Source organism: Drosophila innubila (assembly GCF_004354385.1).
Source record: "Drosophila innubila isolate TH190305 chromosome 3R unlocalized genomic scaffold, UK_Dinn_1.0 2_E_3R, whole genome shotgun sequence".
NCBI lineage: Eukaryota > Metazoa > Arthropoda > Insecta > Diptera > Drosophilidae > Drosophila > Drosophila innubila.
In genome coordinates this window covers 14,350,620-14,365,044 of record NW_022995380.1, presented here as the reverse complement: position 1 = coordinate 14,365,044, position 14,425 = coordinate 14,350,620, and the positions used below count along the sequence as shown (strand labels likewise).

General features: G+C 38.8%; 1 protein-coding gene, 2 long non-coding RNA genes and 2 other non-coding genes across 5 annotated transcripts in view; 2 read left to right on the top strand and 3 right to left on the bottom strand.

Annotated features, from left to right (window-relative positions):
* Positions 1–150: 150 nt before the first annotated feature.
* Positions 151–651, top strand: LOC117791973. Its single transcript, XR_004618124.1, has 2 exons — positions 151–270; positions 331–651. It is a non-coding gene; the product is annotated as an uncharacterized LOC117791973 (long non-coding RNA).
* LOC117791972 lies at positions 651–1,180 on the bottom strand. The gene is made up of 2 exons (XR_004618123.1): positions 925–1,180; positions 651–870 (listed from the first exon to the last, which is right to left on the bottom strand). It is a non-coding gene; the product is annotated as an uncharacterized LOC117791972 (long non-coding RNA).
* LOC117791971 (nicotinamidase) overlaps positions 800–14,425 on the top strand; it is a 28,854-nt gene continuing 15,228 nt past the window's right edge. The window contains exon 1 of the mRNA XM_034631917.1: positions 800–884. The gene's annotated coding sequence lies outside the window, so the exon portion shown is untranslated. The remainder of the gene's footprint in view (positions 885–14,425) is intronic.
* Positions 1,609–1,681, bottom strand: Trnav-cac. Its single transcript has one exon. It is a non-coding gene; the product is annotated as a tRNA-Val (tRNA).
* Positions 1,870–1,942, bottom strand: Trnav-cac. Its single transcript has one exon. It is a non-coding gene; the product is annotated as a tRNA-Val (tRNA).

The following is a 14,425-nucleotide window of genomic DNA, read 5'->3' as shown; positions in this document are numbered from 1 at the left end:
ATATCATACAGACAAACGGACTAGTGTTTTACATACTTCTGTCGTTACATTTTTTGCACAATCTTATATACAGGGTATAACAAGTTTTATACTTTTTAAAATCATAACATTGGCAACGATGTGTTATATAGAAACTAACAAAGTATCGTTTTAGTGAAATGTAACTTTGAAGCAAGTGATTAGTTGCTTTTTTAACAACGCCAAAGATGGTTTGGAATCTGCAATTTATACACATTTATTTATTATTAATAATTGTCTTGATATCCAATTGTAAGCGTTGAAATAGCTTGATGTTTTTATATTTTATTTTATTTATTTTTTTTTTTTTAGAATTTGTCAGATCACTTCGCATCTGCTCAATGGAGTGTGCAAAATTCCCTTGCGGTACGCGTGTTAAACGTCCTGGCAGTTGCCGTGATATGGGAGATTTCTGTTGCACAGGCGTTAGCTGGACTTGCACTATTTTATTCTAGTGAAAATTCGTATTAAAGTACTTGTTCAGGGGTGTTCCAGAAATGTGAGCCAACCAAAATATATTGGTTCTTGGTTGGTTTGTATTGTTGCACTGCTTTCTGGGTACTTTTGTGTATAAGGACAAGCAGTTGATATGTAAGCAGTGCAAAAGGACAAATGAAATAAATCATAAGCAATCATAGAAATTTTTTTCTTTTACTTAAACTGTCAATTAATTGGGAGTCATGGTACTTGTTGTACAAATAAACATTTTCAACTTGGTACTGTTGGTGGTACTAGTTCATACAGCTTGTTTATTTCACATTCAGTTTTCGAAAAGTTCTCATAGGTGACGGACGCGGTGTTTTGCCGGCGACACGCGTGTCTTCTTCTTTCAAGTGATTGTTCGATTTCCAGCTAATAGACAAAAAGTAATTAGTTAATGAATATATGTATTATTATATTGCGTACTTTTACTAAGATTTGTGCAATAGTTTATTAAACTTTTATTTCATCATGTTTGATAATATTGTTGTTATTGTCGCTGTGCGTACAACCAAAGTTTTCCACATTTTTGTTTATTAGAATAACAAAGCTTTTAGTGCGGTGCAGTGCTCAATAAACGCGTGGTTGAAGAGAGACACAATTCGTTAAAGCTCTGCCCAAAAATGAGGGAGCGTAAATAAACTTGCTTTCTCAATTCCATCGGCTTAGAGGTCAGAGAGCACACAAATATTTGATATAATTTATTGTAAATTATTTTATAAATTAAAGCATATTCACTTTACTTTGTCGCGCAATATTTTGAGTATTTTATTTGGATTATTATTTTATTGGTATTTTCTTGTGCTTCTGTATTTCGACATGAACAGCTGATATTTATGCTCAGAAAACACGACTTGTTTGAGCTTTTAAAGCTTTTTGCTTTGATATGTTAAATGTAGCTATGTTAAGCAAAAGCTCAAAAAAGCTTTATGTTAATGTCAAGTTTGGATTTTCTCTATGAATTCAATTGAAGAGAGACAAATATATTTGTAGTAAAGCTGATTATTGTTAGTTTTTAGGCATTTAAGACTCACTCCGTTGGTCCAGAGCAATGAAATTATTTAAAGGTAAAATTAAATTGCTTAAAATAATACTATCAAAAAGTAGAATTGTTCCCGCCCGGGTTCGAACCGGGGACCTTGTGCGTGTGAAGCACACGTGATAACCGCTACACTACGGAAACTGTTGAGACACGATCGGCTTTAAGTTAATCAAGATCGAAAGCATGTACAAACTGTAATTTTTAATATAGTTAAGAGAAATTTAGACAATCAAATACATATGTACTTAAAAAAAATATATTATTTTGTATTTGTTACATGTAGTATATTATATTGTAATTTAAATATTAAATAAAAAATAATTCAAACTTGTTCCCGCCCGGGTTCGAACCGGGGACCTTGTGCGTGTGAAGCACACGTGATAACCGCTACACTACGGAAACAACTTGAAACTCGGCGGTCTAAAGACAATGTATAACTTACAATCACAAAAATTGATTATGTTTGAAAAGTTCCCCTGTTATCCGCACTCCGTTAATTGGCGTCTGCTCACATTCAATTCTTTCACAATTGGCGGGGACTCAAAGCATTCGAGGCATTCAGCTGAGGAAGCTGAGAATGCTGAGAAATGCCGGACTGGCTGGCTGGTAACATGCACACAGATTACCAAGCGAAGTAGAGATATCGAGGAGTGCCACCTTTAAATAAATTTGCCCACGCTGATCCTTAATTAAAATTCCTATTGTCTGTTTCATGGCCAGCATAGATTTCGTTTTATCGTCCTGGTCCCTGGTTCTGCTTTTGCTTCGGCTCCTGCTGCTGGCACACAATTAATATGCAGCACAAGAACGATTCGTAGTAACTGCTCGCACTTGTTATAATTACGCATTTAAATTGGCACAAAAGGTTGAGCCATAGAACTGAATGGATATAGGAAACTTGGCTGGGTCGAGCTGAGCTGAGTGGAGCTGGACGTTGAGTTTGCTGAGCTCTCTATTCTACTCTTCTGTCTGTGTGGGCTGGCCCCATAAATTTGGGTCAATGGGAAAAATGTCAGAATTGAGTAATTACAACATAATTTTCAATTTTGCAGTTTACGTTGTAAATTAATTTGCGGTCGACATTTGCCAAACTGGCAGCGCATTGTGCCTGGTCTGATGTCGCGATTCTCTCCCCTGTAACCACATCTATATCTACAGATTCGCCTATGCTGATGAAGCGGCTCGGAGAGCACAATTGTGACTGGGGTAGGCACTTGGCTTGGGTTGGGTTTGGATTTGATTTGGTTGGGGGCTTCACAACAATTATAGCAACAATTAAGGGGCAGCTGGGCGTTTATTGTATTTGTGTGGATGATGAAAATGAGGAAGAGGAGGAGGAGGAGCAGCGGGTAGCGACTGGTCGTTTGTTGTGCATAATTAATTTGCAGTTATTTTGCACGTTCGCGTGTTTTTTTCTGCCTTGGCCCCAAAGCCCGAAGAGGGGCCAGGGGCTCTGAAAAATACTGTTTACGATTTTACAGTTGAGCGAATTTTAATTGAAAAAAACTAAAAGACAAGCCAGTGTCAACGACACATTGAAGAAGCAGAAGGGATGTAAGCGAGTTCTTGTAGGGAAAGGGGGCAGTTTCAACAGCTGCGACAAGAATCATGTGGGTGGCTTATGTAGGATGCAATAAAAAATTGACCCGAAAATATGTAACAAATGCTGTGACATATTTTCGCAACGTTACCCTAATACCCCGTTTCGATACCCGCTGCCAATGATCCCGAAAAGAACATGTGAACAGCAGTCGCAAAGGGTGTTTCAAATGGGTTCGCTTTGTAGTTGGGGTTGGTTCTTAAATATGGAGTTGAGCGGAATGGTGCGGAGAGGCATTCGACTGGAGCGACTGGAGGCTGGAGACCAAGGGCTGGTCGTGGGGCATATATGAGTATAGTGAAAATCGGTTTCGGGCTACATTTGTTTTGGGCTACAGCACAGAAATGTGCAGAAATGAATATGGCAAAAAAAAAACAAATACGAAAAGTAAAAGTAAAAGAATAAACTAAAACAAAACGAATGGAAAAAAAATAAGAAAGGCAAATGGCAAAAATCTGTAACTGTAACTGCAACATGGCATGAACTTAATCTGCTGCCGATTGTTTTTGTTGCCAAGGGTTTGTTGCTCAATTTGTAGTTGCCCATGGAAGCTACTTTCCGTGGATAGTTACGGGCGTGAGGGGCAGCGTCGAGTGATGCGCGACCAGCGCCAATCCAAACCAAATACGCCACATTTTCAATATTGCGGCAACAATTTTCATCGTTGTTTGTATTTGCCAGCGCTGTAATAATGAAAGCAACGATTGGGGCGTGTTCCCGTTCCCGTTCCCTTGTAACCCCCATCCCTTTTACTACTCCCTCTCATCCTATCACTGAATCGCACTCTTTGCCAACGATTTGTATGGGTTTCGGGTTGCATAAAGGCGGAATTGCGGGTTGTGGATTGCGGATTGCGGGTCACGGGTAATACGGGAGCTTCAGGGATTGGGTGCGATGTGGGGCAACTCTCGGCCCTGGTGTTCATTTAATTGAAAACAAGGCGGTGGCACTTAAAGTGAAACCGAAAACAGATGGAAGCAAAAACTTACAATAATTGCTTCAGCTCGACGGTCCTTAAATCGACTTGAGAATCGAGTTCAACGGGCAATTCTCGTAATCAGCAGATAAAGTTCATTCAGGTCATACACACAGAAACCAAAGTGCGCAGCTAATGAATTCTTTATTGAGTTAAATATTAACTTATTGCGCTATTTTCTTAATTAGCCAAACACTTAAATCGACAAGTGGGCATCGGAGATTCTCCAAAAAGCAAGACTTACATATAAAATTTAATAAAATACAGATAAGAAAATGATTGTTTTTTATAAAAAAAGGTTAATTTAAGACTTGACTTTAAGTGATCCGCTAATAGAATATTAAATATTACTGTAAAATATTAGTTAATATTAAATTTTAAATATTTTCAATTTTATTCATAAGTCAAAGTTTTTTTTTATAAATTTGGTTTCGGATGAAGCTAAGGCAGTAGATATTTGAAAACTGCTTTTAAGAGAAAACTAGAATTACTTAGTAAATATTTTAGTTAAATTATAAAATTAAAGTGAAAAAACCATCTCTTACCTAAATCAATAGATCACTTTGCTGAGCAATCAAAGGCTCTTAGCTGAAATCTTTCTATATTTATATCAATTTAAATGTGATACAAGTGCGACTGAGACTACTTAGGTCTGTTGATGATGGTGTGATGTGTAACGCGATATTTTCGCTTACTACAATCGGTGGCGCCATTTCTTTGTGAGGCAGCAGCCGCCTATACAGCGACATCTACAGTATTATTGTGGCTCGAATCTTCCCTTCTGTTGCACAGACTATGTTATCTTTGGCCATATATGTATGTATATGTATAAACGTATATGTATAGCCCGTTTGTAAACAAACAGTGTACAAGGATACACAAGGCCAGGCTAGTGGACATGCCAAACAGACGACGCCTGCCCCACTGAACCACCCGTTGCCACCCGAAACATGTAGCCGTGTGGGCGGCTGGGATTGTGGACTGGACAAACAGGACGACCAGCGGCAATTGCAACTGAGCTCGTTTAAACGCATGCCATCCGTTGTTGCGTTATGGGAAGCGGAGCCAAAGAGACCCAGCCGATGAGCTGTGGGCCCTCTGTTCCTCACTGCTTCCTCTTGCTACATCGCTACCCTTCACCATGGCTATGGCCATGGATGTGGCAGTAGCAGCAGCACAAAACCAATAAGTCAAAAGACCAAAAAGGCTTAACGGACTATAAAAAGCAAAAGGCAACAAGAAGAAACTCAGCACAAAATTACAACGGTTGCAAAAAAAAAAAAAATGGGATTGAAGAAGAAATAAGCAGATTGAAAAACTTGTTCAAGTTACCGAAGCATTAATGCTCTAAACTTAATAGAAAACCAATCAGTAAAATAATATTTTCATATGTAGAAAACAGCATTTCAACAGCAGACAGTTGAGAATTGAGATACTTAAAATATATTATGAAAACAATTTTTTTTTTAGTTAAAAAAATACACAAAAAACAGTTATAATTATGTTACATAACCTATAACCATATATAATTGAATCTGATCGAAATGTATTTAACTTTTATTCTTCAAAATATGAAAGTATTTAATTTATTTTATCCCTTCCTGATCTAATTTTGAGCACAAACTATATCATTTATTTTCTTAGTTTTCTTAGTTTTTTTCATTAGACTTATAGTCTTGATATTGCAACTCTCCTACAATATTAAGGTGTACAGTGCACATCTCAAAAACACAACTCAAATTCTTTCTATGATATGAAACATAACCTCTCTTCGTTTGACTCATCCACGAGCTACTTTCGAAAAATTGCCTTAAGCTCAGACAATGTTTACAATATGATCTTTTGGTTATCCACTTTTTGTTAACAATTTACGATCTGGTTAGCATAGCTTGTGGTAATTTTATGAAACTGAAGAAATTTTGAAATATTTTAATAACTTTTCTCCCACTATTCTTAGTATGAAAAAGTTATAAGGTCTTTCTTGATTTGATTGTCATATAACTCGGTAAAAGGGTATCGATATCGGCAACAACAGAAAACAGAACAACACGTGTTGTTGTTGACTGTTTTGTGCTGTGATTGCCGTATAGGAGTCAAGATCTACGAGCTGTCCGAGCAGCCGTCCAGCGACCCATTTGTGCCAAGTGTGTGACAATAAAATGTTTACTGATAGCAACAACAAAAACAACAACAACAACAACAACAACAACAACTTTCCGGGCAACCGCTCGAGCAATTGAATGTGGCACAAACTGCTTGCCGGATGGCTACCAGTGTATCTGTATCTTTATGTGTGTGTATGAGTGCGTGTGTGTGAGTGTGCTTGTTAGTGTGGGTGGGTGGGTAGTTGGGTTACATTACTGCGCTGCTCTGTCATCTATTAAAAAAGGTTGCCAAAGCAAACTAAATGGCAAGCAAAAAGCAAAGCCCAGCGACTATTATAAATAATAAATGCTGACTGGTCAGCCAGAGAACCTTCCTATTGCCATTCCCATGCCCAGTCTACAGTTGAGTCTAGTACTCCTTAAACCTCTAACCGAATCCCAAGCAGTAGCTGTGCCTGTAGCGCAAGGCGCAACTTTTGGCGCCGGCAGAGCAAAAACAATTTGCTCTGGCACTTTTTTTCCAGCTCACGCGCCCTTGGCTCATAAATCTCAACCAAGAGTGAAATAAAGCTAAACGTACCGGGCAGATAGGGACTGAGTCGGCCAGGCCTGGGATTGGGGATTGAGGATTGGGGGATAGTAGATTAGGATGTGGGGCTTGGATCTGGGCCTAGGCACCTGGCAAATTGATTTGTTGGTTTATTTGGTGTGCCAGAGCACTCTCTGGGCGACGTAAATTCAGCCGACGCCTGTTTGTGTCATAAAATACGACGATGACGGGATGTTATATGAAGTGTCCTGGCCGAAATGACATTACGATGAAGTGTAGGCAGGCTGCAGGCATTCGGTTTGGCTATAAAGCAATTTACAATTGCCGTGTCCTAGTACTTGATCGATTCAATTGGACGGCCGGCCGCTTAATGCCTTTAATTTAATTCAATCAATCAATCAATCTAGCAATCTAGCAATAGCTGCCCCCATTTACCTACCCTCTCTTTTTTTTGTTGTTGTTTTAGTTCTCTACATTTTTTTTTGACAGTTTGAGTTTGGGTTCACTTATCTATGTAGTAGCCTTTACTTTTATTTGGAGCTTGCAGCTTTGTCCTAGCTTAGTTTGAATTGATTGGGAGCCTTAAGTTTGGCCCTGACCCACAGCCAGATGGGCCAGAAGACTGCTTGCTTATTTTGGTTTCGATTTTAGGCAGCTTAAGCAGTCAGGCTTTTGTCTTTAGCTAAGCTACTTAATTTATTTGACCCTATTCATGTGTCCACATTGTGCAAGCCATTTTAAAGCGGATCTGAATTGAAATCAAATTGGACGCCCACCAAGCAAAAGGTGAAATAGTACATAACCTGCATTTACTTTTGACCATTTGTCTATGTCTATGTGTGTATACTTGTGTGGGTGCTTGTGTGTATAAGTCTCTTTAAAGGCTTTAACCCTCATCGTAGCTCTGAGTCCGTAAATGTTTGAATTAAGACCAATTTTCTATGAACAACAAATCAGAATTGCCGTTTGTTTATTTGGTGTTCTTAAAATCAAATAAACTTTTATTTTCTATTCAAATTAATTTGCTACTAAAAATACATAATAACTACTAACAGTAAGAAATAGAAATAGAAACGTGAAATTGAACGAAACTTGCAAACTCTTCAAATGTCAAAGTGAAACTGATTCGTTGAATACAAACTGCAGTTGCAGTTAGATTAATTCGCAGAATCGTCTGAATATACAACCTTTGCAGTAGCCTCAAGTTAAATTGATTCCCACAACTATCTGACAGTTGAATGGCTGTAAACAATTGATATTCAGGTGCAATAGATTGACATTCTAGATAAAATGCTTACCGGAAGTTCTTTGAAAGTGTAGAAACCTCCTGCTGAAAGTTAACAAAATTAGATTTTTGATTCGTAGATTCGTGGAACTCTCTTGCAAACTCATTCATGAGTCGTGATTGCAAATTGATGAATCTCAAGTGAATTTGATACGCAGAACACCCTTCTATGTGCATGACCTGCATCTATTCAACGTCACTTGTTTGCCATTTGCCATTTGCCATTTGCCTGCAATCTTTCAATAATTCATGACGCAATCAATAACGTAAACTAACAACACGTGCCCTAACAACACATTGCCCGATGGTGAGACTGGGGAGGAAGAGATAGAGGAGGATAGTTACCATTCTTAACCGAATGCTGCTGCTGACTGGCATTTCGTTTACATTTAGCTACGATTCGTTTCACCTGCATATTTTGCCAATAAATTGCCCCAGCCTGACGACCTGTTTTTTTTTTTATACCATTCGTTCTTTGCGCCAGCCTTATCCTAACTGCAATCGATGTGCCTGTATGCCGCAATGCTATCAAAATGTCAAAGTTCAATGTGCAATTTAAATGCAACACTGTGCAATTCGATTGCCTTGGCGTTGCAGAGTGCAACGACTGAGGAAAAAATGCAAACAATTTGTATTTAAATGCACTGCAATTTGCTGCACATGTTTGGAGGGAGTCAGAGAGGAGATCGTGGGCAGCAGGTACGCAGCATTGCCTGGAGATGATTTTAATTGGCAAATAAAAATGTGCACTCCACGAAAAATTGATGCATATGAATGCCAAATTGAAATTTACTGTTCAAAATCAACAGAGCTCCAAAATGAATGCTATAGAATCGCAAATAGACTGCAATCTAGCTCACACACACGCACACACGCACACACTCACACAATCTGAAAGAGCAGGAAACATCGATTATTCAAAACATCCGCAATTTCAAGCGCTTATCAACAATAGCGCCATCTAGCGCCAACCATGCGCAGTTTGTCAAAATCATTTCGAGTTTGGTTGCCATTTATTCTCCTTCTTTCCTTCCCTTCTCTTCGCATTCCTTTCTTTTTTTTCATGTCGCACAGTGTGTTGAGCCTTAGTGTCTATTGTCACACACTCACACTCGCACACACACACACACACACACACGGCCGCTTCATTCATATGCATGACGATGTGTCCATTTTTGTGGCTTGTCATTAATGCATAAAAAATGCTAATGGGGCCAACGTTTATAGCGTCGCTTTGCCAAAAAAGGTGCAAACTGTTGTTGCTGTTGTTGTTGTTACTTGGCCAAATGCTTGTCGTAATGCCTTTTAAATGAAGTTGTGCGCCATTTGCCATTTGAAGTTCTCGGACTGTTTGTTTGCATCGTTTGCACTGATGGCCAACACACACATTTCCCAAAATTGACTGGTTTTATGGTAAGAGAGGGGAATAATCTGCAATGGCAGATTAGTATAAGATTCTCGCTGCTGCCCCTTTTGAAATGCTAAAGGATTTTATGGGTAATTCTCTGTGAATGACACTTCAGAGCTCTCTCTGCCTTTTACTATAGTCTCTGGAATAATGCCAGACGTGTGACTGTTAAGCAAATATCTATAATAGTCAACTATTTTGGTTTTCTCTCCTCGAAAGTTTCGTGAAAGTGAAAGTCAATGGCAGATAATGAATGCGAGAGGGTGAGAGAAACAGTGTAATTGAGATAGAGACAGAAAAAGCGATTTTAAGTACTTACTTTAGTAAACAGAGTCCTTTAACTTCTGATTTTCATTTTATATTTCATATTCTTTACCAACGATTATTGAATTAAACCACAACCCAGACAAAGGCTAACGTGAAACTAAATTTATAAAATTTTTAATTTTCAGTCTGCAATATGGTAATTAAAAGTTTATTTGAGCGTGTTATTTTAACTCGTTAATATTACATATTGTTAATTTCAACTTGGTATATTCAAAAATTCAGAAACATATTAATGTTCATTGTTTAGTTTTTAGCAATTTATATATTTACCTCAATTGCTCCTCTTCTCATAGTCTGATCATAGAAATTAATTTGCTACTATTTCTTATTCGATTAGAATGTCAATTGGCGTTTGGTGAGTTTCATATTTTATTAATTTGAACTAATAATAAACTAAATTTTTTATAATCAGTTAGGTTTGCTTGAAATCCACACATAGTTTAATTTTAATTTTAAGTTTACTTAAACGAGAGAACATTTTAATGTTGTGTTGACGTGTCCCGCTAGAATTCCTAAAGGGATACGATAAAAAGGTTGCCATTAAATGGACAATATTCAATTTAATTTTGTGACACTTGCGACACACTTCTTTGGTGTACATTTTGATCTGTTAACCCGCTACTGACCTTTGACCCAAAGTCAGTTATCTGTATCGAGGATCTGTACCACGGTGTCTGAGTCACAACAAAAACAAAACAATGATTGCATGCGTGGGTTTATTGCGTTAAGGTGCGAGGGCCATTGTGTGTGTGTGTGTGTGAGTGTGTATCTGTGTGTGTGGGAGGGTGTTTGCATAGTCCGACACTTTGGTGTTATCTGCGCGTCAGCATCAGCGAAGCGAAACGCGAACACTTTTCAAAGCAACACAGCAATAACCAATATAATCGGAAAATAGCAAACACAGGACTATGGACTATGGCCCAGGACCTAGCCTCAACTTCTGAACTCGTTTGGGTCAACATTCACGCTCAATCCTCGCTAGCGGCCAAAGCGTGAAGCATGGAGTTCATTTCATGGAGTTTACTTTCCGTTTTTTATACCCTCTGTCCATTGACAAAAGGGTATTATTGTTCTTACTTAGCTTATTTTATTTATTTCTTTGGCGTCATGTATTAAGTTTTAAAAATACAATTAGAAATATTGATTTAAATTAACGATTACATTATATTATTTAAAATTTTAAAGTGAACACTAAAGAGAAAAAACAAACTGAAAATATTGGAAGTATTCTAATGCCCAAAGGAGTTATTAGAACTTGGAGACTAAAAGAGCTACCTATTTGAAAATTACGCAGATCGTATGTATTTTAAATTTTTATTATTAATACTGCAAACTATGTGTTAGGGTATCACAGGGTGCCTCATAATGCAGCCCTCTCACTCAGTCCGTTTTCTCTTGCTTTTCTTTTGCTCTCTGCAAACATCGCTGCGTTGAGCACGAGGTCATGAGGCTAAGGTAAAGGGTATAGAAGGTGTCAAGTGGCGCGGAATTGTAGTCAGAGGCAGCGTAGGAGAACGAAGAAGGACGGACCGAAGCTGCTGCCAGCCCCGTCAAAATGGCAATTTATCATTTTGTATTTAAGCGTGCGGCAGGTACACAAATGAAACGAAACCAAATAAAATGATATGAAATGAATCCAAATGAAATGAAATGAAATGAAATGAAATGAAAGCGGCATGTGCGCCACGTATTTTTAGATGCTAACAAGTGATAAAAGGGCAGCACGCAGCTGACACACACATAGAGGAACACAGGCACAGACACATGACTGACTGAATGACTGACAAAGTGAGGTACCGTCTGACACCTACTGCAAGCAGGTACAGTTAATGGCAGACCACAAGGAAAGTTGAACGTGAACGTAGCCAAAGCCAAAAGGCAGCTGCTGACGTGGCATTTCTCAATCTCCTCTCTCTCCCTCTCCCTCTCCCTCTCAGCTGGCTCCCTCTCTCTCGCTCTTTGCGTATCCATCAATGTCTGCCCCATGTCTTACTGCTGCTGCTTTTCTGTCAGCTCTGCTGCTGCTGACGTGCCTGCATTAAGCAAGCTCCAAAAAACACAACTGCAAAAAATACAAAGAAAAAAAGTTGAAAGCCTTTTATACGCGTTGGTGTGAGTTTGGGTTCTGGGTTTTGGCCTAACAGAAGCTGCTAAATTTTTTGGCAATTCAATTGATGGCTGGCTTCGTTACCAGCCAACCCGCCCTCCATTATTCTCTCCCTCTCTCTCTCTCTCTCTCCTCTGCTTCATATCACAAATTTGAGCCCCGACCTCGAGGCGTTTGCTTTTAAATGCGCCGCGCCACTTAGCTCCTGTTTCCTGCTCTGCCCTTGTGCACTGTGGTAGCGCCATTGGAGCCTGGGTTGAGTGTGGGTTGCGTGGTTTATTAGCTGATCCCACCCGGCTTGACAAGCCACTTTTGACGCTCGACCCTGCTCCAACAACAGGAAGTCTTAGGCGGTAATTTACTTTTCAGGGCGCTACTGGCAAATTATGCAAGACCTTGCCTTCATCTCACCTCACCTCCATCTTATCTCATTTTCCCTTTCCCCATCTCGCCGTGTTCTTTTGCTGAGTTATGTTGGTAGCTTAAAGTTCTTGCGACAGCCTTGATGAGAAAGCACTAAATTCTTCAAAAGATTTGCTGCACTGATTGTTAGTTAAGAGACAATCTAAGCGACCTTCTATAACAAAGAATTAAAAGATTTAGACTTAGTTCCTAAACCTCATTGAAACCGTTTTTAGCAAGTGTATGTAACTAATAAGATAAAAACATATAAATGGTATTCAGGTAAGGTAAAACTGTTTACAAAATGTACACTTAAAACATCTTTAAACAAGAATTCCAAATAAGAGTAATTCTTAATTCAAAAATAAATTTTGATTCTTATATTCCGCTAAAGATAAAATTATGAGTTACGAACTATATTTAAATTCATATTTTGCACCTGTGTGAGATGTCGATCTGTTTGAGGAGTCAAGAGAGTTAAGAGATTCGACCTCACCTCTGACCTGTCTCTTTCACCTGAAGCAAACAATTTAGACACGTGCGGGCTTCATTATTTGCCAAATTGTCAAAGTTTTTGCTGTGTGATGCGGGTGACTGAGAATGCGGGGAATGAGAATAACTGCTTTCACTTTTATGATGCTTTTTATTTAGTCAATGACTTTGACGTCGACAACTTTAATCGAAAACAATTGGAGCCCGCAAACATCCCGCACTTCCTAACTGAAAACCAAGCAAAAACCAAAAAAATAAACGGTAAGGCAAGTCCGGACTCCGGAGCTCACGTTGTTGGTGAGGTGTGTGCTTGCGTTTTGCTTAATGCCGCGTAAATTGTTTCGCAGCAAAAGTTTTGCGCATTTCGCGTTATCCTCCATTTACATATTAACCCAAAGGGCCCTTGGGAGTTGGCAATCGGGAGTTGGCAGTTGGAAGTGGGAAGTTGGTAGCAGGGTCTTGCTGCCGATTCCAAAAATAGTTTTCAATTAGTGTTTGGCATATAAAGCGAAGCGGCGCCTGAGAGTCATACCCAAACCTTCTCCGACTCCCCCTCCTTTACCTTGGGGAGTTGTACTTAAGTTTATTTGGCCAAAACTTTTCTCGAGTTAAACGAAATTATGCGCATTTTTATTGTATGGCCACAACAGCAACAACAACAGTAACGCCAGATATAGAAAACACACATACGCCTCATAGACCCAGGGCCAGTCAAATTGTTTGTTGTTTGCTTACATTTTTGTTTATTTGTGGCATAATTTTAGTAAATTAAAGAACAAGTGTACAGAGTAAAACTAATTTAAAAGCTAACTCGTAACTTCCTTGCAATAATCATTTATGGTTTTGTGTTCTGGTCCTTTTGTGAATTGTTCCTGCTGATTCATGCGGACCACAAATGGATGGAGATTGTAGACTGGAGGCTGAACATGGCATCAGAGTCGGAGTCGGTGGCCAAAGCATAAATCAAGACCCCGGCTGGTTTTCTTGCCCGCCATGCCACATGTGTTGTGCTATATTTTTATTTTATTAGTCCCTTTTACCTATGAACGGGCTGCAGTTGCCTCTTTGCCTCTCATGGACTCTGATCTGCCGCCTGCCGCAACATATTGTGCATAAATCTTTAATATTAAGTAAACATACATCTAAATTTAAATTTATTGCTCAATGCGCATTAGTTTTTATATGTCGGAGTCATGTGAACAACAAAGGACTTTAAGTTAAATGGAAATCTATGGCTTTGAGGCTTATATTGGTCACAGCAAGGAGCATAAGCCGACGATTCAATACGATAAACAGAGAGAGATATCAAAGTCAGGACAAAAATTAAAGGTTAGTCCAGAAGCACTTAATCATAGACCAAACTCTTAGATTATTATGTAAAATAGAAACCGTTGGGCATACAAGTTAAGTTTGATTTTCACTATTTTCTGTTTCGAAATATAGTTGCTTTTCTTAAAAAGTCTTAAACAGGAAATCAAACCAAAACAAATATAGGTTACGGTTTCGGTTCCGGTACGTCCCGAAATAACTACTTCGGTAAAAGGCTCTATTTTACTTTTTTTATTTCGGTTCCGGTATCAGTACCGGTACGTAACGGTACAGCAAGACAATTTTGAAACATTTTAAAATTTTA